The sequence below is a fragment of the Cornus florida genome, unplaced genomic scaffold (genome assembly GCF_030987335.1).
Source record: "Cornus florida cultivar Cherokee Brave unplaced genomic scaffold, ASM3098733v1 CherokeeBrave_3.0.0_Hap2_Chr07, whole genome shotgun sequence".
Classification (NCBI taxonomy): domain Eukaryota; kingdom Viridiplantae; phylum Streptophyta; class Magnoliopsida; order Cornales; family Cornaceae; genus Cornus; species Cornus florida.
This window is the reverse complement of record NW_026775577.1, coordinates 30,203,157-30,228,825: the sequence shown is the minus strand read 5'-3', so window position 1 is coordinate 30,228,825 and position 25,669 is coordinate 30,203,157. Positions and strand designations below refer to the sequence as shown.

General features: G+C 37.3%; 1 pseudogene; it reads right to left on the bottom strand.

Moving 5' to 3' along the window:
• Nucleotides 1-12,866: 12,866 nt before the first annotated feature.
• Nucleotides 12,867-12,965, bottom strand: LOC132267854 (small nucleolar RNA R71; annotated as a pseudogene).
• Nucleotides 12,966-25,669: the final 12,704 nt, after the last annotated feature.

Sequence of the window (25,669 nt, the reverse complement as noted above, 5' to 3'; positions counted from 1 at the left end):
AACCTAAACTTTTGTATTTCTTTTCTTGGGGAATTAATATGTTGTAATTAATTGTATGGCCTTGTGATTTCTTTATATTTACATATTTGATTTGACAAATTAAGGATTGCATTGATGAATTCTTTCATTGAAATCTCCAGGTGATTATATGTCCATGTATGATTAATTAGGGATTTTATTCTTCATGAGATGATTGAAAATTAATTCTTCCATTGATTCCATATGTAAATTGCATGTCTATGTGTGATTGATTTAAAATTATACTCTACACTAGATACTTCTTGTAGTTGTGTTTAGTGATGGCCATGACACAGTACTTATGTGATACAATTGTTAATTAATTTGATGGATAAAGGCTTAATCATGATAGGTTGTTCTACAAATTAGCTTACTAGTCATTAGTTAATCGTAGTTAAGTAGGCAATTTGTGCTTGATTATGTTAATCCATGCTTCTAATTACAATTAGTATTATTCTCTTGATTGATGTGTGCTCTTATTGGATACATTTGTGAATGTGTATGATGGGTTATAACGTAGTCTTGAATGGTTCTACACTTTAGTTTAATTGTCATTAAGTAGACAACTCATTCTTGATGTTGATAATCTATGCTTCCAATTGTGATTTGTGATGATAATGTGGCTACATCTATAATTACACTAACGATTTCCCTATTAATTGAAAGCAGATGGTTAATTGCATGAGCTTAATAGTGAATCCTAACCCTAAGACTGTTTTCCTATCTCTTTAATTCTTAGTTTAATTTACTTACATTGTCATTTCCATTTCCATGCTTTCAATTGAACTTTAGTTTAATCACTTCACCAAAATCTTTTTCTCTCTTCATCTCTTTCTCTCTTGTGCAATCTCATTAGTACTAAAATCAAGTTTAATCCCAACACGTATTCAATCCCTTTAGAACGATCCCTTCTCATTTCATACTTGACGGTATAAGTGTTAAGCGGCTTTTATATAAATTTAAAGTATGATGCCCATTTGATACCATTTACAAAACCAAAGTGTTGTGTATTATTTTGTGCACACGCTCAGGGCGTATCAGCCACTTATATATGTTGTTTCCCCAAGTTAATCACAATCTAGTATGTTTATATGGTAGGTAGTGGATTCACTTCCCTAGCACTCTTTACATAAATCTTTCTCCTTTAAATTCATTGCATTTATTGTTTATGCACATTTTAATTCCAAATACCAAGTGACAAACCAAACAAAACCTTACACCTCTTTTATCAAACTAAGTGATTTTTAAAAACCTTGGTTGCCATAAACTTACAGTCCTTGTGGTTCGACTTACCCTTATGATAGCCCTATTTTACAATGATTTGTGCTATTGCAAGGATTGATTATAATTGAGACCAATCAATTTTTGGCGCCGTTGCCGGAGACTGTAAACGGTTTTGTAACCGAGGTTCAAGGATTAACTTTGGTTTGATTGTGAATATTGTGTTTTGTGAATATTTTCTTGTTCGATTTTGGTGACATTGTGTTTTATGTATTCTTGTGAGTTTTCTAAGGACTCAAGGCTTGCCGAGGGAAAGCTCAAAAATTTGTAAGTCTAAAGGACTCCCGGTAAGTTTTTCAAAGTTCTAGTTCAAAAATTGTGAATATCTTGCATGTGTTTAACTTAGTGATATTTAACTTGTGAAGCCCTTGTCAAGGCTATACCTGTTTTACTATTTTACAAAGCATCGGTCCTTGTCGTGGCCATTTATTTTCTGTCTTGTTGATAATTGCGGAGAAAGGGAACATTATTTGTGGATGTTATGGTGAAGAAGTGTTGTGCTTGTTGTGAATTGTGTAGTTGATGTTGGGACGTAGGTCATTATCTTTGCCAACTCTTGACGCTCCAATTGACATAAATTCACTTGAAATGACTCTTAGAATAAACTTTAGGGAATCTGAAAATATAAGAGAAATTGAACTTGAATTTAATACAATGGCCGGAAATGAAAGAAATGTCGGGAATCAATAATGATAGGGCTGAAATTCCAAATGTGGTACCTATGACTCTTAGGAACCATTTCATCCCTACCACTTATGCCTTTTCTTCTTGCATAGTGATGCCAAACATCGAGGCAGCCCAATATGAGATCAAATCTAGCACAATTCAAATGCTTCCATCCTTTCATGGCTTTGAAAATGAAGACCCCTATAAGCATCTTGATGAGTTCCTTGAAATCTGTTCTACCATCAAGCTTAGGGCTTTCTTGAAAATGCTCTACATTTGTATCTCTTCCCATTCACCTTAAAAGATAGGGCAAAATATTGGTTGAACTCCCTTGTTGCAAATTCCATCACTACATGGGCTCAATTGCAACAAGAATTCTTAAAAAACATACTATCCTGTGAGTAAGACCAACCAAATAAGGCGTTCCATTCTTAGCTTTTCACAAATCGATGGGGAACAACTCTATGAGACTTGGGAAATACTTTAAGACCTCATTAGGAAATGTCCGCACTACCTAATTTCAAAATGGCAATTGGTGCAAGCTTTCTATACTGGTTTAACCGACCCATATAGACTTATGGTTGACTCATCATGTGGAGGGATATTCATGTCTAAAAATACGGATGAGGCTTGGACCTTACTCGAGAATTTGAGTGAAAACTCATTGCAACATAATTCTCGTAGGGTTCCAACCTCAACTAATGCAAAGAACACCAATTTGTGTCAACCAAAGACACTGAGGGAAGAATATTATCAAGTGGATGCCATAGCTCATAAATTCTATCAATTAATGGCACCATATCTCTCTCTTTCCTTGTCTCAAAATTCAGCAAGTGCGGTGTGTGCATCTTGCACTAGCCCATTCCATCTCTCAAAAGATTGCCCCATACCGGAGCAATTTCCTAGTAACAATCAAGAGCAAGCAAACACTATGTTTTCTAGGCCCGGAAATAATCCCTATTCCAATAACTACAATCTAGGATGGAGAGATCATCCGAATTTTTCGTGGCCGCCCCACAAAATTGACATTTCAAAATCAAGGGCACCAAAATTAGCCCTCTTCTCAATTTCCAAATAGGCAATTTCGGGCATTTTTAAGTTACCGTCCACCTTATAATCCAAATGTTTCTACTCCACTTCCTGTGTTTCCAACTGATGAAATTCTCGCTACAAATAAGCAAATGATGGAATCTCATAACAAGCAAATGTTAGAATCTAACAAGCAACTATTGACATCATTGCAGCCCACTCTCCAAATGGTTCATTCACATACTCAGTTAATAGCTAAACTTGAGAATCAAGTGGGACAAATAGCTTATTCAATGAACCAACTTCTTCAAAGAGATAAGGGAAAACTTCCCGCTCAACCATTTGAGAATCCTAGAAGGATGCATGTGATTGACGAAGTCCCTCCTCGGAGTAGGCCTCCTCATGAACATGTCCAAACAATCACCACCCTCAGGAGTGGTCGAATTATGGACAACAAGGTTGATGGAAGAAAAGATGAAAAATTCTTCCTCTCAAAAATCCAATCCCAGCTCGTTTAATCCAAATTTCACTCCTGAAAATCCAAAGTTTAGCACTAAAAATTCCAAGCTTGTGACCCCAAATGTGGACACTTCTTATGAGCCTAAGACTCCGTTTCCTCAACGTCTCCAAGAGTTGACACATTTTGGGAACAAAAGTTGTAAAATTCAGGACATGTGGGAGGTCTTTAAGCAAGTAAAGATCAACCTACCTTTCTTGGATGCTATCAAGCAAATTCCTCCCTATGCCAAATTTCTCAAGGATTTGTGCACTCAAAAGCGCACTTCCAAAAGTCATTTACCGAAGAAGGTAAGGCTAACTGAATAAGTGAGTGCGATAATTCAGCACAGTACCCCTCCAAAGTATAAGGATCTGGGTGCCCCGACAATCTCGTATGTGATTGGTGACAACAAGATATAAAGTGTAACAACCATCATTTTTATAATAATATAAATTTTTTATATATGGTTAAGTATGTGGTTTAACCATATTATTTGGTACTTCAGGTTAAGTGGAGTTATGCAAGCTGTAAGACAATTGGTTGCGGATTTAAGTTTTAAATGTGGATTAGGATATGTGATACGTGTTGCATCACGTTATAAAATTGTGAGAATTAGTCTACGACTAAGCGAAGTTCCGTAATTCTCTAACCAAAACATATTATTTAGATTTAAAACTATATTTACTTGGGAATGCAAAAGGGTTTTATTTTCAGAATTACAAATAATAATTGCAGAGACAAAGAAGGTTTTATGGTCAGAGAGAATTACGAGGAAGAATTACAGAGGAAAATTGAGAGAGGCAGTTGTGTTGGATCATGAAGTGTTAGCAGAAGTTTAATCGGCAAGTTACTTTTAGCTCTCTCTTATATATATCATATTTATGAATTTATCAACTTTGATCTATTGGGTAGTTAAATTATTGGATCCTGATGTATTGTGTAGTTTTTTTTATAGATTAATGCAGATATTAAACATTAATGGTTGGAATTCTAATTGGGTTAATATGTAGTACATAAAACTATCTGTGATCTATTGTGTAGTATCTAATTGCGGGGTTTATGAGCTATTAGTCGATGATGCCGATTCTATGTTAAACACTTGCCGTCATCCAACTAGTTTCTTGAATGGACTATGAATATATATACAACCTTAGTAATCTAGACTTATATAATACCAATGGAGTATTTAAGAAGTTATGGAATTGTAAATAATATTTAGAATATATTTAAATATTATTATTTGATTTTTGATTATTGGAGTATTTCAATTTATCGATATTGGGAATATGAGTTTGATACGTGAAGATGGGAAATTAAAGTTATTACTAGACTACTGGAAGGTTTGAGGTATAGTTGATACATGATAAAGTCACTATTAGTTAATAGATAGATCACTGTACAACACACTGTCAGGTATATATATAACCTTTTTATTTTGGGCTAGTTAATGAAAGCAAACTCTAACCTACGGTGCAGTTGAGTAAACTAAATTATAGTGTTAAGATAGATAAATATTATATGAAATTTTATATTTTGATTTGTGTACAAACTTGGACTAATGGATGGGTTCCTATTACTCGATGTGTTACAGACTTGATGGGTATGTGTTCCCTAATTTTTTGAATGTGTTCCACTATTAAACTGGATGTGTTCCTTATTTACGGAATGTGTTCTATTCATTTTTATGAGATGTGTTTCATAAGTATTTTGTACCAAGTAAAGGTTAATTACTGAATGGGTGAATCAGGAGGACTAGCATATAATCTAGATTTAGAACTTTATGAGATATTACCACTAGTATTACTAATTTTTACTATGGTTACAATGTCAATGTAATTAAAATGCACTACTATAAGGAGAGGGTATGGGTTAACTTACTGAGCAGGGATCTTGCTGAGCTTTTGAGTTCACTCTATTCTTATCATTTTAGGTACTTGGTAGTTGTAGAGTTGGCGTTGAGGACCAGAGCAATTCAGAGTTTTTTTTTTCTTTGTTGTGAGAGATTTTTAATTTTGAGGACTTAATGTAACTTCATGTTGATTTGAGTACTGTATATTGGAATGATTTTTAGTTCACACCCATTTTGAGTATTGTTATCAGATGTATTTGTATTCGAAGTGCTTATTGATGAACACTGAAAAGTGCGTATTTAAACCCCTTAAGCTTAAGTATTCTAGAACATTTATCAATCTTATTTTACCGTCTTGTATTTATTTCGTGTTATTTCCATTTTCAGGTACTTATCCCCAAAATAAGCTAACTTAGCCAAATAAGAGCATAATTGAAGCAATTTTGGGATTAATTAAAGAAAGCAGCAAAGTAGAGCAAAAGGAAGCAAAGGGTGGAATTTTAGCAACTTCGATCGATCTCAAGAAAAGTTCAATTGATCCAATTTCCTTCTCTGATCGATCGAACATTCTTGTCCTTATCCAAATGATTGATCTTATCGAGTTGTACCACCCTACCAACCACTTTTGTCCTTTTCCTAAAAATATCTTCAAAATATCTCAGATTTGTTTTTATCCAAAAAGGCGCCGCCATTGAGGATCGATCCAACTTCAGTTCGATAGATCTCAGCCATGTTCGATCGATCCAAGTCCAAGGTTCAATCGATCGAACTTCCTCTAGTGCGAAAAAGTTTAATTTGTCCTTTATCCAATCATTGGGGAATATTTGTTGTACGACCCCAGCTCATTTTGGGTGTCATTTGACCTACCTATTTGAGGATAAGGATTACTTTTTGTAAAAGAGGAGAGAGGATCATATTATATATCATATCATATCATACTTAAAGAACTCTTAGTGAGGAAGTAAAGAAGAGGAGGAGGCTAGAGACACCATTGGAGACTCTTTATCAACCAAGGAGCAAATTTCTTCTATGGAGCTTGCCCTTGAGGGTTGGAGGACATCATCAATGAGTGGCTAGACATCCTCTTGGGGCTAGAGTTAGCCCTAAGCATGCTTTCTACTTCTTGATTTATGTATTTTTGATGGGATTTGTGTTGTGATTCATGTCTTGACACTTTTATATATATAGATCTTGTTTATTCAATGATTTATGTGATTTAATGCTTCCAATTGATCATTTCATTCTATCCATATGTCTATGTATGCTATAATAGATGTTCATGTGTTTGTCTCTATTTCTTGTGTTATTGATGCATGTTTATGTGTATTGATGCTTTGGATCTAAAGATTGTTAAGACATAGTGCTTAATGTCATGTTCATGTGGTTTATTTGATGGTTCATACTCATTGCTTGATGGATTGTGCCTCTCCCTTAGTTTAATTAGTTTAATTTCATGTCATTAGCTTAGTTGTAGTGTAGTTGTTAAATGGGAGGACAATCCATGCTTGTTGTTGATGTTCCATACTTATGAAAAGCAAGTAACATGTATCTCTAACCTTGTGATGTGTTTGGATTGTGAGCTTAAAGAAAGGATTAATGGCTTAATTTGATATGTTGTGCTATCCACCATGTTGTTTAGACAATATATGCTTAATTTGTCATCCATACTTGTTGAAATAACCACACACACACACTATATTGCAATATATGTTCTTTCCCTCATTAATCATTCATTAAAGGTGTAGAAAAGCTATGCTTAGTGGTGATCTCTAAACTCCAAGATCTCTCTCTGTCTTTTATTCTCTCTATTGCATTATTGCTTACTTTAGTTTAATTCAACCAACCAACCACTATTTTGATCACTCGACCTACCAACCCTAATTTTGATTCCTTAAGCTAGTACGACAACTCAATCCCTTGGGACGATCCCTTCACACTCATACTACATAGTATAGGTGTTAAGCGGTTTATAAATTTAAATTATGGTGCCTACTTGACACTAATTTCCAAACTCAAAGTTTTGTGCATTATTTTATGCGACCTCCGAGAAGACACCATAGTTTTTGGCGCCGTTGCCGGGGATTGATTGATTGGCAACGTCGTATTTGTGGAATCAATTAGGAATTAGTACTCTTTTGATCGTGTCTTTACTTTGTTTTCAATTTTTGTTACTTATTGTGTTTGTTCTTGATTGACAAGGAGCATTGAGCTAGGAAGCAAGCAAAGGAGCTAAGCAAGCAAGGAAAAATGCTAAAAATTTAAAAATTGATAAGCTAAGCTATAAATTTGGAGTTGAAGTGCTAAATGACCTTTGTGAGCTTTTCTTTACTCATCCCTTAGTTAAATCAACGGCCCGCGTAGAGGCTTGTATTTCAATTCTTAGATAAATTGTGAGCCTGCGTGGAGGCAATTCACTTTTCTTGCATATTGTTAAAGCATGGGAGTATGAACATTGTATGTGGAGGAAGTTTATTAATTATTGATTTGTTGTGAAGGTGAAGTGTTTATTGTTATTGCTTGTTGTGCTGCATTGTGCATTCATGGTTGTAGATCATTGAGACCCACTCCTGTCCCTTTAAATTTTCATCTTAAATCCATTGTTCGAAATCCTAGGGGAAGAGGTAGTTCTAGTCAATCCATTTCTTCAATGGAATGACACAATGAGGACCATGTGTAGGACCTTGGTCACATAGACCAACAAGGTATCCTCCACCCCAATGTGCATCATGATAACATGCAAGTTCCATTAGGCATGCCAAGGCCATATGTTCATCCACCACAACAACAAGGCCAAGTTCCATTGGGAATGCCAAGGCCAATCTATGCTCCAGCACCTCCCATCATTTAAGGCAACGAAGGTGCCCATGTTGCACCTCCAATTGCTAATCCTCCCTTTGCTTTACGAGATAACTATGTGCCTAATGAATATAATGCACCCACATGCTTTCAATTGCCACCATTTAGAGCACATCACTATGAAATCAAGCCACAAACCATTCAAATGCTTCCTAATTATCTTGGACTTCCAAGTGAAGAACCTTACAAGCATTTAGATGAGTTTCTTGAAGTTTGTTCCATCGTAAAATATACGGACATGCCGGAAGAGGTCTTAAGGCTTAAACTTTTTCCATTCACCCTTAAAGACAAGGCAAAATATTACTTTAACAATCTTAGGCTGTAATGACCCGGATTTTTCGGATAAATTTTTTTCCGTTGTCTTTTCCCTTCTGAGTTTGGTTTCTTGTCGATTAGTGTCGTCTCAAGTGCTCCAGAGTGATTTCTGAGACTTTTTTCTGTGGATTGACAACTTCCTTTGAGGACCAAGTCAGTTCCGCACTTTTCGTTTTTCGATACTATTCACTTTTTGTCTTTTCCCTATTTTGTCTTTTTCCCTATTTCGTCTTTTCCTCGTTTGTCACACTGTTTCCGTAACCATACTTCTTGTGTTTGGAGTTGGTTTCTGACTTCGCGTATCTTCATTCTCAATGATTTCTATGAGATACGTATCTTTACTTTCGTGAGAAAGTACTCTGGTTGCTCCCGGTGTCCATAGGGGCATAAATGCAAAGTTCAAACTTTTTCTCTTCTTGGGGTGTTTTTCATGAATAGCTTTTGAGAATATTTTATTTCGGGGGTATCTAAGAAAATATCTTTTGGAAGATATTTTCATTCTGGGGCAGTTTCGCAGTTTTCACTTTTTGGAAGGGTCATTGTACAATTAATGAAAGCTATTACTCAATGCCTTGTTTTGAGCCTGGATCCTCGTACGGGATTCATTTTCACATTTTGTTGAGTTGTGGACTCTTAGAATTTCCTCCTGGATGATGTTTTCCAGTTTCAGGGTTTCTGGCCCCAGTTTGCGCCAAACTTGTTTTGGACATAACTCTCTGTTCGGGACTCAGTTTTTGACGCCGTTTCTTCCGTTGTTCATATTATCTCATTTTGAATCTTTTTCGTTCACGGAGTTTTGCCATTTGAGCGCGTCTGCGCGAATTCCATTTTTTCGGCAAGGCCCGTTCGGGGCACTTTTGAGTTTTTTATAAATAGGAGGTCTTAGAAAGAAGAATCAGATTTTTCTCTCTCTCTCCTCTCTCATGGCCGGTCCATGCTCCATCTAAGGCTGCCATCTTCTCTCTCCTCTTTTGGACTTCTTCCCTTCATTAAAAAGTGGTGATGCCTTTATGTTTATTGTTCCCCTCGACGAGGCCTTCGATTCCAACCGATTGGAATCTCGTTTTGGCTATTTCTTGAGTTTGGGTTTGAAGTCAAGTTGTGTTTTTGATGGGGCATCATTGGGATTCATGTTTGTGGTGTTGTCCCTGACAAAACTTAGGAGTTTCGTCGGATTCGGAGCCGATTTATTTTAGGCTTTTGTGTGTGTTGTATTGAGTGTTTAGCATGATTGTACTACTTATATATGTGCCTTGTATCAAATCTAGAAAGTTAGTAATTTTTATTTCTTTGTATAAGATTTAAAATTCATGATGATATATAACTTTGATTTGAATTGTGGCATGGTAAAAACTCTTGTTTTAATATGTTAGTTAACATATATTAATTTGGGATTAATTAAATAAGAATTGCTCTTTTTAATTAATATTTATCTTTTGTGAAAGATTTAAGTTCATGGCCATACTTTGCATGGAATTGAGTTGTGTTATACTTCTAAATTAAGTTTTGGCATGTTTGTTAACATACTTTAATTTGAGAGCATTTGGTTGAGTTTGGAAATCTAGAGACTTTAATTAAGGGAATTAATTAAAATCTATTTTAGTGGTTTCATGGTCCTAATTAAGCTTGTGTGTGAATATATGTAATGACCATGATATGCCTATTAACATATATTAAATTGGGGCCAATTGGAAATGATTTGAAATTTAGAGAGTTTAATTATTTTGATGTAATTAAATTCTATTTTGTTTATCTATGGATCTAATCATGTTTTAGAAGTTGTTTCTATTTTAGGAGTATGGATTTAGACTTGTGATGTATTCACTAGATTGCGTTATATGCATTGAAGAGCATTGTTGTTAAGTTTATATTCATGAGAGTACGTTTCTAATATGAATATATTGTTGGCTTGTGATTTAGTAGCATTATGGATATGGAATGCTTATTATGCACAAGTGAGAGTTATATTGCTAACTTGTTACTATGTAGAAGTAATATGTATAAGTTATGAACTTATTTGGCTTATTTTGGAATCTTGGAACATCGTTGAGCTGAGATGGCTAGGGTTTGGCTCTAGTACGGGGACGTAAGTCCTTTAAGTCATTGAGATAGTGCGCACTTAGGGTGGTCTTCCCTGCGGGTTAGTACCCAGAATAACTATTAAGGTCTCGGCAGAATTCCGAGCGTGATGTCCAAGTCTTCCACTATTTGTTTTCGCATTCAATTCCAAGTTGACAATCATGTTTACCTTGTTAACTTGTGGTTTTGGCTATTGGCGATTTTGATGTTGTTAAGTATATCCATACTAAATTGATATATTTAATTGATTTCACACTTTTAGATTTCTAGTTGATAACCTAGAGAATCTATGTCTTGATGTGTGGTATTAGATATTCTAATTATGCTAAATTGTTATATTTAGTTGATGTTGCATTTTAGACTTCAAGTTGATAACCTTGAGAATCTATATGTTGTTTTGTGTAAGCATAATCCTATGTTGTTGCCTTGTGTAAGCATGCTTCTATGTTGTTGCTTTGTGTAAGCATTAACCTATGTTGCTAAAATTGCATGAATGAGGTGATTGATGCTAGAAATGATCTTAGGTAGCTAGGATGCTCCTCGAGTCTCACCTTTGATATAGACGTTAGGTGGAATGAACCACAATGATTAAATCATGCAACTTGCAAAACGTAGGTCGATGCATGCTCATTTCCTACAAGTAGCTTTATGTTACTCACCCCTACGATACTGGGGCATATTTCAGGTACAAGAATCAAAGTTGAGGTCTTCATTATGCTTGGATGGTTTGTGGACTTGGAGACTTCCATTTTTGTGAAGGTTGGCTTGGAATGCCAATTATAGTCTTATATGTCAACATGTGTACATTTGATTCCATATATGTATTGTGTACGTGAGTACACTCTTTACAATGTATTTGACATGTATGAGATGAGGCCGGAGGCCAATGACATGTAATTTGTATCCTATGTAATTTTTGACTTCATGGAGTATTATGAAAGTATTGAAGAATATTGAGTTTTTGCTTCACCATGTTTGCATTGGGTGTGGGAATTCCATTTTGATTCTTCCATTAGCATTCATTAATCATGCATGAAGTATGGCCAAGGGCCAAACGGCATTTTGAAACCATCTCATGATTTTAAATTCCAAGTTTTCGTTTCAAACTTCGTTTTTGGCATTTTGGCCGTTGGGGGGTCATATTTTGTATCGGCAATATTTTTGGGCCATGGACCATTGTAGCATGTCTTACTAGGTAAGTTACTTTTGCGTGCATGGTCGTTTCCGGGCAAGGATTTTTCTTTGGTGAAATGAGCCTCCTACGGACTCATTTTTCACTTTTGTTGCATATTCTGACTTAAGGGTATTTTGGGAATTTAATTTGGGAAATAAATTCCGTTCTTCACATGGTTGATTAGAAAACATGATTTTAGGGGGGGTTTATTTTTTGTGTTTTTCCAGAAAATGCCATCTTGGCATCGAAAATCGCATCCGAAGTTCAGCTCTCAGTTTTTAAATTTAGCAGCTTTTTGGACCCTCTGGACCAGTTTTCTTGGGAGGGCATTTTGGGCATTTCACATTGCGTATTTTTCGATTTTCCTTAAGAGTCATGTAGAAAACTCAATTTTGAGGGGTGGGTTTCTTCTTTGTATTTTTCCAGAAAATGTCATCTAGGCACTCAAATTTCCATTTTTTTCGGAAAAACCCCTGCTGCCAGGTTTTTGGGTCGCACCCTTACTGCCCCTTCACATCTAAACGGTTACGAGGGGTTTCGTAACTGGTTAGATGAGTGTGGGAAGCATTTTTTTCACTGTTTTTGGCTTCCTAACCGGTTAGGAAGGTCTCCTAACCGGTTAGATGTTCATGGGTTGCCTCTTTTTGACCGTTTTGCCCCTTCTTCTTCCGTAAGCCATATCTTCTTCATCCGGACTCATAATCAAGCAATTTTTGAGTCTAAGTTCATTAATTTTTCATTGTCTTTCCAATGGTGTGCTCGGTGGCACCCACTTTTAAGCTGGAAATGACGATTTTTCCCCTAGGTGCATTCTTGTCCGTTTTTGAAATGTTGTTTCCGCATTGGATTCCTTTGGGTCCCGTGACCTCGTTGAGGGTCACAATGGTGTCTTAGAGTCTTATTGTATCTCTAGAGACCATTGTTTGTCTTTTGCTTCCGTATTTCGGATCCGTTATTGGGTCATCTTTCGGTTCATCACTGACGCACCGGGTTAAAAAACTTGGGCCGTCACATAGGCCTTTTTCAATAATTTCTTGGGCGGAAATGCAACAAGAGTTCTTGAAGAAGTACTATCCAGTTTCTAAGACCAATGCCATGAGAACCTCAATTCAAGAATTTTCACATGGGGATGGAGAAATATTTCATGAGGCATGGGAACGCTTTAATGAATTGCTTAGGAAGTGTCCACATCATGACATGCCCAAATGACAATTAGTTCAATATTTCTTTGAGAGCTTATCGGACAATTACAAAGGCATGGTTAATGCTTCCATGGGTGGCTCTTACATTGATAGGCATGAGGATGACGTGTGGCGTCTTTATGAGAGCATGAGTGAAAATTCTTTGCATCGTACTTTATCTTCAAAGAATGGAAGAAATTCTAGTGGTAGGAAGAATGTTGGCTTACATCAAGTCGACCATTCCAATGAAATTGCCGCCGAAATGAAATCATTATCTCAAAGGTTTGATCAACCAAAACTCGGCGAATCAAGTATCTTCCTTCCCTAACCATTCTCATCATGCATCTAATGAAACATGTATGACTTGTTTAAGTGTTTTAGATTCTACTTCTAATTGTCCCCATAGACATGTGCAAAGTGAGCATCATGAACAAGCAAATGCTGTTTTTACTAATCAAGGGAACAATCCTTATGGAAATTATTACAATCCTTGTTGGAGGAATCACCCGAATTTGGAAAAACCAAGGGGAAGGCTCAAACCCTTCCCAAGGCGGTTTTCAAGGAAAGTACATTCCACCTCCACTACAAAGCCAGGGTTCCCAAGGTTTTAGATCATCATATCAATCACAAGGAAACTAATTTTGAAACTCTCATTTTCCTAATTAACCATTATATTCCCAAGGAAATATTAGAATTCCCGCTTTTGAAGAGAAAATTTTGACCGCTTTGGGCACTTTAGAGGCAAACACACAATTGCTTCATTTTCACTCTCAATCCATTGCAAAGCTAGAAACCCAAGTAGGACAAATAGCTAGCACTTTAAATGCTAGAAAGAAGGGAAAAATGCCTTTGAATGCCCCATAAAAGCAACAATGTGTTATTGAGACTCATTCCTCATGGGAAGGTCACACAATAGAGTATGTCAATGCGGTGACTACCTTGAGAAGTGGAAAGATTGTGGACAACCAAGTGGGTGTGTCCAATGAAGAAAGTGAACCGGTGCAACCGCAAGTTGACACCCATCCCGTTTCATATCATATTCATCCTTCATTGCATGTGCATGACCATATAAATAAGAATATGTTGAAAAGTGATTTGAAAAGTGATTTTGAAAAGAAAGATGTGCAAAATGATTTGAAAACTTCTTGTGTTGAAGAGACTTCAAAGAAAAATTCTGAAAAGGTTTTTGAACCAAAAGCTCCATTTCTGGATGCCTTAAAAGGATCCATTTCAAATGACAAGCAAAAGGCCAAAGTCAATGAAATCATGGACGTGTTTAGGCAAGTGAAAGTCAATCTTCCACTTTTGGATGCAATCAAGCAAATTTCGGCTTATGCCAAATTCTTGAAAGACTTGTGCACTCAAAAGTGGAAGAACAAAAGCCAAGCACCTAGAAAAGTGGTCTTAACCGAGCAAGTAAGCTCAATTTTGCAGCATAACACTCTCTCCAAGTTTAAGGACCCCAGTTCACCAACTATTTCATGCATCATTGGTGACCATGTCATTAATCGGGTTTTTCTTGACCTATGAGCTAGTGTTAATCTTCTTCCATACTCGGTTTATGTCAAATTAGGTTTAGGAGACTTAAAACCAACGTCGGTAGTTTTGCAACTTGCCGACCGATCAATCAAAAAACCTAGGGGTATCATTGAGGATGTCTTGATTAAAATTGATAAATTCTTCTTTCCCGTTAATTTCGTTGTCATTGACATGGAACCGGTCCCAAATCCTAAGAGCTAAATTCCCGTTATCCTTGGCCGTCCTTTCTTGGCAACCGCGAATGCCAACATCAATTGTAGGACGGGTATAATGAAAATCTCATTTGGCCACATGAAGGTAAAGTTGAATATTTTTAATCCAACCCCCAATTCATTTGACAAGCATGTAGAGATTAATGTTTTAGAGAAATGCTATGACCTTAAAAGTGAAGGAATTGAGTTTTTGTGTGAGACCAAGGTTTCAAAAAGTCCATCTCCAACCTTGAAACCAAAGAAAGTTGTTTCAAAATCCTTTTTTGAAAGGGCGTGGAAGCCCAAAGATTGCATTGACCAAGGACCGAAAACATCTTTTGAGCTTAATCCAACAAGTTCCTTAAAGAACCATTTATTGGGTGGAGTTTAAAGCACTTATCACCCCATTGAGGAGGGGATGCACTACAAGATGTTGGGCTAAAAGAGCCCAACGTTTTGCTAGAGACGTTAAAGACTAGCACGACATTTTGTAGGGTGTCAAAACCCTATTCCTCCCTCATTTATATCTTTAATTTCATTTCTTGCGAAGTCTAGATACTTGTTTTTAGTTCATATGCATTGCTAGGAACTGTGATTAGGATTGCATGCATTTTTATGTTGAAATTAAGCATTTAACATAAGTTTGATCGATCTCAAATGAGAGTTCGATCGATCGAACTTCGACTTGCATCCAACACTTAGAAAAATTTTAACCTGTATCCAAATCACCTTTCTGTCCCATCGTTCAAACTTGTTCTTAGATCAATCATAAGTCCTTAGATCGATCTAAACTTTAAGTTCGATCGATCTTGAGTTTCAACACTTAGACAAATTTTTGAACTCAAAAACCTGCATATTTTTGCTCTCTATCAGATCGATCAAAAATTTTGTTCAGATCGATCTCTGTTTTTCATCTCATTGCTTTGACTTTCTTTGACTTTTTAATTTTAAAAATCCAAAAATATTTTCATTTTATTTTATTTTCCAAAAATTCCAAAAAGATTTTATTTTATCCAAAAAACTTTTATTTTCATTTTTAATTTTCAGTTTTTAATTTTAAAATAATAATAATAATAATAATAAATTTTCAGTTAGATCGATCTGAGGTCTCAGTTCGATCGATCGAACTGGTTCGGGAAAGTTTTTAAAAACTGAAACCGAGAGTTTCAAGATCGATTTCAAAGATCGATCTAACCCTATTCCTCGTCGCCCCTGCACCCATCTTCCCCATCTCCGACGAGCTTCATCTCATCCTGGATCTCTCTCTTTCCTCTTGGATTTCGCATCTCACCCCTTCAAGTTTCCACTTTTCTCTCTTGGTTTCTAGGTGAGATCCGAATCCATCCTTTAGATTCAAGCATCCATTTGTTTTACACTTGCTTTAAATGTTAGATCCATGTTCTTTTAATGTTGAAAATCACCATTGATGAGGCTTGAAGCTTTTTGTATATATATGTATATATGTGTATATATGATTGTATATATGGTTGATTTTTTATTTGATTTTGGGAGTATGGGCTTCATTAGGTGAATTAGATTGATGATTTGTTGTGTTGATGGGCCCACGACCTTGTTCGTGAAGGCCCCGTGCCATCCACGTCACAGATCTGTGACTGTCCACATTCTTCGCAGGGTTCGATCGATCGAACATATTTCTCAGATCGATCGAGTGAGATTGATCGAACTTAGTTTCTCAATTTCTCAGATCGATCGAGTGCGATCGATCTCATAATTTTTGTGATCGATTGAACTTCATAGATTTCATATATACATTCCATGCATCTTATCTTGTGTCCATGCTATCGTATTCATGCCCAATGCCTGTGATTTTCCACATTGAATGCATTTTACACTTATACTGCTTAACATATTCACATCATATCACTTTTGTAAATTCATGTCATTAATTTGTTTTGTCAATCTTACTTGACATACATGATTCTATTTTATGCTTTAAATTCTTTATTCTGGCACTGACTCCCCTTGCAAGTTTTCAATTGTTTTTCAGGCCATGACTAAGCGCAAGACCGTAGCCCGCAGACATTATCACCGCCGAGGTAGGCCACGTTTCGATGACGAGGCCGGTCCTTCTCATGCCCAGGACCCTATACAGAAGGAGCCGGCTGAGCCCACACAGTCTCCCCATTCTGACAGTAGGTTACATTCTGATGCTGGCGCATCTCCTTTACACGGTGACGATGAGGCTGAGCATATACCATCTCCACCACAGCCAGCTCAGCCAGCCCAGGAGTTAGACCAGCCACTACGCAGATACTCATGCCTTCCAGTGGCACATGAGTCAGTTTTTGATACAGATTTCTTTTCTAGATTGATACTTACCTGATCAGCTTATGAGGATATACTCCGGTGGGGCTTTGCAGCTATTCTTTCCCCTGTCACATACCCGGTGTACCCGAGGCTAGTACGGATGTTTTTCCAGAACCTCCGGCTTGCCCCGCGTAACACGGTGGAGCTGAGGACTTCTATTGATGGCTACCTGATTTCTATTACTGTGGACACATTATCCAGATCATGCCATTGTCCACATGACTGCCCTCCCGAGCTACAGGAGACATATCCCAGGCTATACAGGCCTTCATATGTAAATATCTTCTCATAGGTCATTATGCCGATGGTGAGACCTTCGCCACCCGCACCTATTTGCCAGATGACTTGTGGTTCTTTGACTTAGTCTTGTTCCGCAATATTTTCATAGCCGGCCATAAGATTCAGCGGAGAGGCGATTACTTGACAGCTCTGTACGCTTTCTATATAGGGCATTGGCTGTCTATCCCTGCGCTCATCTGGAGCGTGATGAGAAAGCTTTACGATGAGCACATCAGCAAGGAGAAGCCCAAAAGGGCTAAGTCTCTCCCATTTGGCCACCTCATCACCCAGATCCTGCTAGACCAGCGCTATCATTTCCATCCTCGAGAGCACCCTGAGCGAGGATCTTGTCACTTCCTGAAGAAGAACTAGGATAAGAGCTACAACGCTCCTATCAAAAGCCTTCAAGATGACACAACAGAGACGGCAGAGAAGTTAGAGGCTGAGGAGGCAGTAGCAGTAGCAGACCCAGCAGCGAACGACGCAACAGTCAATCCGGCTGCCGTACATATGGATATTGACTTAGAGCAGCCTGCCGAGGACGCAGAGCAGCCCTCTCCAGTTGGGTCACCTATTCATGATGCGGAGCAGGCTCAGGATCATCATTCTTCCGATCCAGCCACACCTAAAGCTCCAACATAGAAACCCAGTTTTAGAGAGCGACTCCAGGCTTTGGAGGATACTGTCGTATCTATCCACGCCGACACAGTCTCTCTCCGAGAGGATGTTGTTTCCATTAAAGCTGATATTGCTACCCTCCATACGGATGTCATGACCACATTCTGAGATCTATCCAGAGACATCCGCGGAGCGCGACCTGCCTGTCTTACCTCTTCTTCCTGATTTCTCTATCCCTTTCCTCCTGTTATTTTATCTCACCATGTTTTTGATACTGTTATACTATTTTTGCAGCCGTGTCTGTCGGCTCTGATACTGGATATACTTTACCTTATTTTTATATGTTTTCTGTAGGGATGTCATATTTTCATATTCTTATTGCTATCTGTTTGACTCCATCAGGTGCAACCCAGTAACTTCAGTGAGAGAACGTACTGCCCAAAATTTTCAGGACCACTCTTTTACCTCTCTCTATTTTCAGTTGCAATCCCATTTACAATTGCAATCCCATTTACAGTTGCATGACCACTATGCACTGTATTATCCCTTTTGTTATCTGATGAGTTTATCTGAGTTCCAAATTTTAGGACCACAGTTAATCCCAAGTTTGGGGGGGCCATGCCACCCACTTTGGATACTTCAGTCCCAGCCATTATTTGCCTTAATTGCACCGGTATACTCTTTCCTTTTGTTCTTTTTGCACATTGAGGACACTGTGCCATTTAAGTTTAGGGGTAATGGTGCTTTGCAATGTTTGTTTTTAAATTCAAAATTTTGAGCATGTCTTATGTGTTTGAGATATTTTCTATAATTAGTCCATGTTAGCGATGATTTTGATCTTTTGAGGACTATATTGCTTAAAATTTAAAAATTGCTTGACTTGAGAGTTCAATAATCCTTGTATGCCTTGCGGATGCCATTTATAAGTAAATTTTTCGAAAGATTGATATCTTGCTTGCACTTGTGGTCCACATCATTCTAATTTTGTGATTATTTTGAGATTCATTCTAGTCTTCTACACTAGCACAGGCGCACACTAGCATTCATTTGTAGGGTACATGCTTTGTTGATTATTGAATTTGTTATATCCCAATTGAGCTAGTAGTGCATTGAAAGCTTTCATTCTTGATAAAGGTGGATAACAATCCCTTTTTACTAAGTAGCCGGGATTCTAGCCTCATCAAGCACTGAACTTCTTGCGCCGAAAGATGGAGGGCCCAAACTCTAGGTTAATAATTGAACTTCAAAAAAAAAAAAAAAAAAAAAAAGAGAAAAAAAAGAAAAAAAAGAAAATAAAAGAAGTTGCAAAAGCAAATAAAAAAGTGAGGACTTCTCCCAAAAGGTGAGAAGTGGGAAATGATTAAATGGAGGTTGTTTTGATTTGTAACCTAGTTGATTTGAGCTTGTAAGTCCGTAGGGGTGTTTGAACATTTAGTGCCCTAAAGCCGTCTAGTTTGGGAGTCATTGACCTTACGTTCGACCTCATGAATCGCTAGAAAACTTAATAGATCAACACATTGCACCATGCTTCCATCTTTGATTCTAAAAAAAAAAAAAAAAAAAAAAAAATTGAGTGAAAAGAATAAGCGTACCTAGAACAATAAAGCTTTAAAATAAAAGGTCAACTTTTTGTCTTGATAATCGGTACTAGATTTGTGTGCTAGTTTGAGGGTAAGGACGTGATTAATTCTTTAGTTAGCTTAGATAGTAACACATTTGATGCCGGTCCACTCAAAAAAGATTTTAGAGTTGTTTTGATTTGCATGATCATTTTCTTGATGTGTGGAGGACCATATTTGCTTGCTTGATGTTGAAATTTTGGGAGATTGCTTAAAAATGTTTGAAAAATTGCATACTTGAGGTAGTTTTCTCCCAATGCTTATTTGCAATATTAGTGTCTCTTTTGTGAGAATGAGTTAATGTTTGTGGGTATCATTTCTGGAAACCCTCACGAGACTTCACTTGTCCACTAGGGGTAACCTAGGGGTTTAAAAGGCTTGTTGCATATGCTAAATGTAATCGTGTTCCTTACAAAAGTGGTGTTATCCATTTATTGCTTTCTAATTCATAGTTGTATAGTAGTTCATTTCATTCCTTTACTTTCTAGTTCATTACTATGGACTAGCAATATTTAAGTTTGGGGGTGTGATGAACGTTGAAAAGTGCGTATTTAAACCCCTTAAGTTTAGGTATTCTAGAACCTTTATAGATCTTATTTTACCGTCTTGTATTGATTTCGTGTTATTTCCATTTTTAGGTACTTATCCCCAAAACAACCTAACTTAGCCAAATAAGAGCATAATTTAAGCAATTCTGGGATTAATCAAAGAAAGGGGCAAAGTAGAGCAAAAGGAAACAAAGGATGGAATTTCAACAACTTCGATCGATCTCAAGAAAAGTTTGATCGATCCAACTTTCATCGATCTCAGCACTTCAAGATAGATCTGAGCCATGTTTGTCCCTGTTTAAAGATCTCAAAATTTTGATCGATCCAATTTCCTTCTCTGATCGATCGAACATTCTTGTCCTTATCCAAAGGATTGATCTTATCCAGTTGTACAATCCTACCAACCACTTTTGTCCTTTTCCCAAAAATATCTTCAAAATATCTCAGATTTGTTTTTATCCAAAAAGGTGCCGCCATTGAGGATCGATCCAACTTTAGTTCGATAGATCTCAGCCATGTTCGATCGATCCAAGTCCAAGGTTCGATCGATCGAACTTCTTCTTGTGCGAAAAAGTTTAATTTCCAGCTTACAAAAGTTGTCCTTTATCCAATCATTGGGGAATATTTGTTGTACGACCCCAGCTCATTTTGAGTGTCATTTGACCTACCTATATGAGGATAAGGATTACTTTTTGCAAAAGAGAAGAGAGGATCATATTGTATATCATATCATATCATACTTAAAGAACTCTTAGTGAGGAAGCAAAAAAGAGGAGGAGGCTAGAGACACCATTGGAGACTCTTCATTAACTAAGGAGCAAATTTCTTCCATGGAGCTTGCCCTTGAGGGTTGGAGGACATCATCCATGAGTGGCTAGACATCATCTTGGGGCTAGAGTTAGCCCTAAGCATACTTTCTACTTCTTGATTTATGTATTTTTGAGGATTTTTGTATTGTAATTCATGTTTTGACACTTATATATATATAGATCTTGTTTATTCAATGATTTATGTGGTTTAATGCTTCCAATTGATCATTTCATTCTATCCATATGTCTATGTATGCTAGAATAGATGTTCATGTGTTTGTCTCTATTTCTTGTGTTATTGATGCATGTCTATGTGTGTTGATGCTTTGGATCTAGAGATTGTCAAGACATAGTGCTTAATGTCATGTTCTTGTGATTTATTTGATGGTTCATACTCATTGCTTGATGGATTGTGCCTCTCCCTTAGTTTAATTAGTTTAATTTCATGTCATTAGCTTAGTTGTAGTGTAGTTGTTAAATGGGAGGACAATCCATGCTTGTTATTGATGTTCCATACTTATGAAAAGCAAGTAACATGTATCTCTAACCTTGTGATGTGTTTGGATTGTGAGCTTAAAGAAAGGATTAATGACTTAATTTGATATGTTGTGCTATCCACCATGTTGTTTAGACAATATATGTTTAATTTGTCATCCATGCTTGTTTGAACAACCACACACACACACTATATTACAATATATGTTCTTTCCCTCATTAATCATTCATTAAAGGTGTAGAAAAGTTATGCTTAGTGGTGATCTTTAAACTCCAAGATCTCTCTCTATCTTTTATTCTCTCTATTGCATTATTGCTTACTTTAGTTTAATTTGCATCTAGTTTAATTCAACCAACCAACCACTATTTTGATCACTCGACCTAATAACCCTAATTTTGATTTCTCAAGCTAGTACGATAACTCAATCATTTGGGATGATCCCTTCTCATTCATACTACATAGTATAGGTGTTAAGCGGTTTATAAATTTAAATTATGGTGCCCACTTGACACTAATTTCGAAACTCAAAGTTTTGTGCATTATTTTGTACGACCTCCAAGAAGACACCACTTATATGTTTGTGTGTCATCTCCAATTGGTATGAGGTCTTTTGGGATAAAGCCCAAGAACAAAACCGTGCGGGCTCAGGCCCAAAGCGGACAATATCATACCATGTGGTGGAAGTAGGTCGTTACAAATGGTATCAGAGCCTGACCCAGCTGGAAGTGTGCCGACAAGGACGTCGGGCCTCTAAGGGGGTGGATTGTGATGACCCTGTGGGCGGGTGTGCCGTGGGTGGGTGTAAGAGACACTGTCAGGCTACCACACTGGTGAGCTACGGGTGCACAAGTCCCACATCGCCGAGGTAGAGGAAAGGTGAAGTGCTTATATGTAAGTGTGTCATCTCCAATTGGTATAAGGCCTTTTGGGGTAAAGCCCAAAAATAAAACCGTGCGGGCTCATGCCCAAAACGGACAATATCATACAATGTGGTGGACTGGATCATTACAGAAAGGGCCCTCCTTGACTTAGGAGCGAGTGTGAACTTGATTCCTTATTCAATTTACTTACAACTTGGGTTGGGAGATCTTAAGCTAACCTCCGTGGTCTTGCAGCTTGCCAACAGATCGGTCAAGTACCCACGAGGCATTCTTGAAGATGTCATAATTAAAGTGGATAAATTCTACTTCCTGGTAGACTTTGTGGTTTTTGACACAGAACCAGCCCATGAAACAAAGAAACATATTCCCGTGATCCTCGGTTGGCCTTTCTTAGCTACGGCTAATGTTTCGATAAATTGTCGAATCGGGGTGATGGATATTGCCTTTGGAAATATGCAAGTCAAACTCCACATTTTCCATGTAACTCAACATCCTTCCGAAGAGGATGATCGTTTTCTCATTGATGTGGTAGATGAAGTGGTCGAAGAATCTTTCCCCTTCATTCCAAGCAAGGATCCTCTTGAAACTTGCATGTCTTACTTTGATTTCGCAAACTTTGATATCAATCAATCCATCTAAGAAGTAAATTCTTTGCTCGACATTGGTGCTATCATGGACTTTCCTTCTTGGAAAGTGCCAAGAAAACCACTTCCTCAACTTTCCATTACTCCTCCGGTCCCTTCCTTGAAATCTCCACCATAACTTGAGTAAAAGCCGCTCCCAGTCCACCTCAAGTATATGTTTCTTAGTGCAAATAAAACTCTTCCAGTCATCATTGCATCAGACTTTTTAAAGGACTAAGAAAACAGCCTCTTAGCGGTGCTACAAGAGCACAAAAAGCTATTGGCTGGGCAGTGGCTGATTTGAAAGGAATCGACCCTTCTATTTGTATGCATCACTTTCACATGGAGGACGAAGCTAAACCTTCTAGAGAGGTGCAGCGCCGGTTAAATCCAAACATGAAAGAAGTGGTCATAAAAAAAGTGATCAAGCTACTAGATGCGGGAATCATCTACCCCATCTCTAATAGCAAGTGGGTTAGCCCCACTCAAGTTGTTCCCAAGAAATCTAGCCTCACTATTGTTGAAAATTCAGGGGGAGAGCACGTGCCACAACGCACCACCACCGGGTGACGTGTGTGCAATGACTACCAGAAACTCAACTCTACCACTAGGAAAGATCATTTTCCACTTTCATTTATTGATCAAATCCTAGAGAGGCTTGCCGGCCAAAGCTACTACAATTTCCTTGATGGTTATAACGGCTATAAACAAGTGGCAATTGATCCTCAAGATCAAGAGAAGACAACATTCACATGTCCCTTTGGAAATTTGCCTATAGACGCATGCCCTTTGGGCTATGCAACGCACCGGCAACTTTTAAAAGATGCATGGTGTCCATATTTTTCGATATGGTTGAAAAGTTTTTGGAAGTATTCATGGATGATTTTTCCGTCTTTGGATCTTCCTTTGACTCCTGTCTCCACAATTTATCCCTTGTGCTTTAAAGATGCAAGGAAACAAATCTGATTCTAAGTTGGGAAAAGAGTCATTTTAGGTCTAAGAAGGCATTGTTTTAGGACATGTTATTTCTAAAAGGGGAATTAAGGTTGACAAGGCTAAAGTCAAATTAATCTCTAACCTTCCTGATGAGTGCTGAAAAGTGCATATTTAAACCCCTTAAACTTAGGTATTCTAGAACCTTTCTCTATCTTATTATACCGTTTTGTATTGATTTCATGTTATTTCCATTTTCAGGTACTTATCCCCCAAACAAGCTAACTCAGCCAAATAAGAGCAATATTGAAGCAATTCTAGGATGAATCAAATAAAGCAGCAAAGTAGAGCAAAAAGGAAGCAAAGGGTGGAATTTCAATAACTTCGATCGATCTCAAGAAAAGTTCGATCGATCCAAGTTTCATTGATCTCAACACTTCAAGATGGATTTAAGCCATGTTTGTCCCTGTTTAAAGATCTTAAAAGTTTGATCGATCCAACTTCCCTCTCTGATCAATCGAACATTCTTATCCTTATCTAAATGATTGATCTTATCCAGTTGTACCACCCCACCAACCGTTTTTGTCCTTTTCCCAAAAATATCTCTTAAAATATCTCAGATTTGTTTTTATCCAAAAAGGTGCTGCCATCGTGGATCGATCCAGCCTAAGTTCGATAGATCTCAGCCATGTTCGATCAATCCAATTTCAAGGTTCGATCGATCGAACTTCCTCCAGTGCGAAAAAGTTAAATTTCCAGCTCACAAAAAGTTATCATTTATCTAATCATTGGGGAGTATTTGTTGTACGACCCCAGCTCATTTTGGGTGTCATTTGACCTACCTATATAAGGATAAGGATTACTTTTTACATCATATCATATCATACCTTGTAGAACTCTTAGGGAGGAAGAAAATAGAGGAGGAGGCTAGAGACACCATCGGAGACTCTTCATCAACCAAGGAGCAGATTTCTTCCATGGAGCTTGCCCTTAAGGGTTGGAGGACATTATCCATGAGTGGCTAGACATCCTCTTGGGGCTAGAGTTAGCCCTAAACATATTTTCTACTTTTTTATTTATGTATTTTTGAGGGGATTTGTATTGTGATTCATGTCTTGACACTTATATATATATATATATATATCTTATTTCTTTAATGATTTATGTGGTCTAATGCTTCCAATTGATCATTTCATTCTATCCATATGTCTATGTATGCCAGAATAGATGTTCATACGTTTGTCTCTATTTCTTGTGTTATTGATACATATCTATGTGTGTTGATGCTATAGATCTAGAGATTGTCAAGACATAGTGCTTAATGTCATGTTCTTGTGGTTTATTTGATGGTTCATACTCATTGCTTGATGGATTGTACCTCTCCCTTAGTTTAATTTCATGTCATTAGCTTACTTGTAGTGTAGTTGTTAAATGGGAGGACAATCCATGCTTGTTGTTGATGTTCCATACTTATGAAAAGCAAGTAACATATACCTCTAACCTTATGATGTGTTTGGATGGTGAGCTTAAAGAAAGGATTAATGGCATAATTTGATATGTTGTGCTATCCACCATGTTGTTTAGACAATATATGCTTAATTTGTCATCCATGCTTGTTAAAACAACCACACACACACACACTTTGTTGCAATACATGTTTTTCCCCTCATTAATCATTCATTAAAGGTGTAGAAAAGTTATGCCTAGTGGTGATCTTTAAACCCCAAGATCTCTCTCTCTTTTATTCTCTCTATTGTATTATTGTTTACTTAGTTTAATTTGCATTTAGTGTAATTCAACCAACCAACCACTATTTTTGATCACTCAACTTACTAACCTTAATTTTGATTCCTCAACC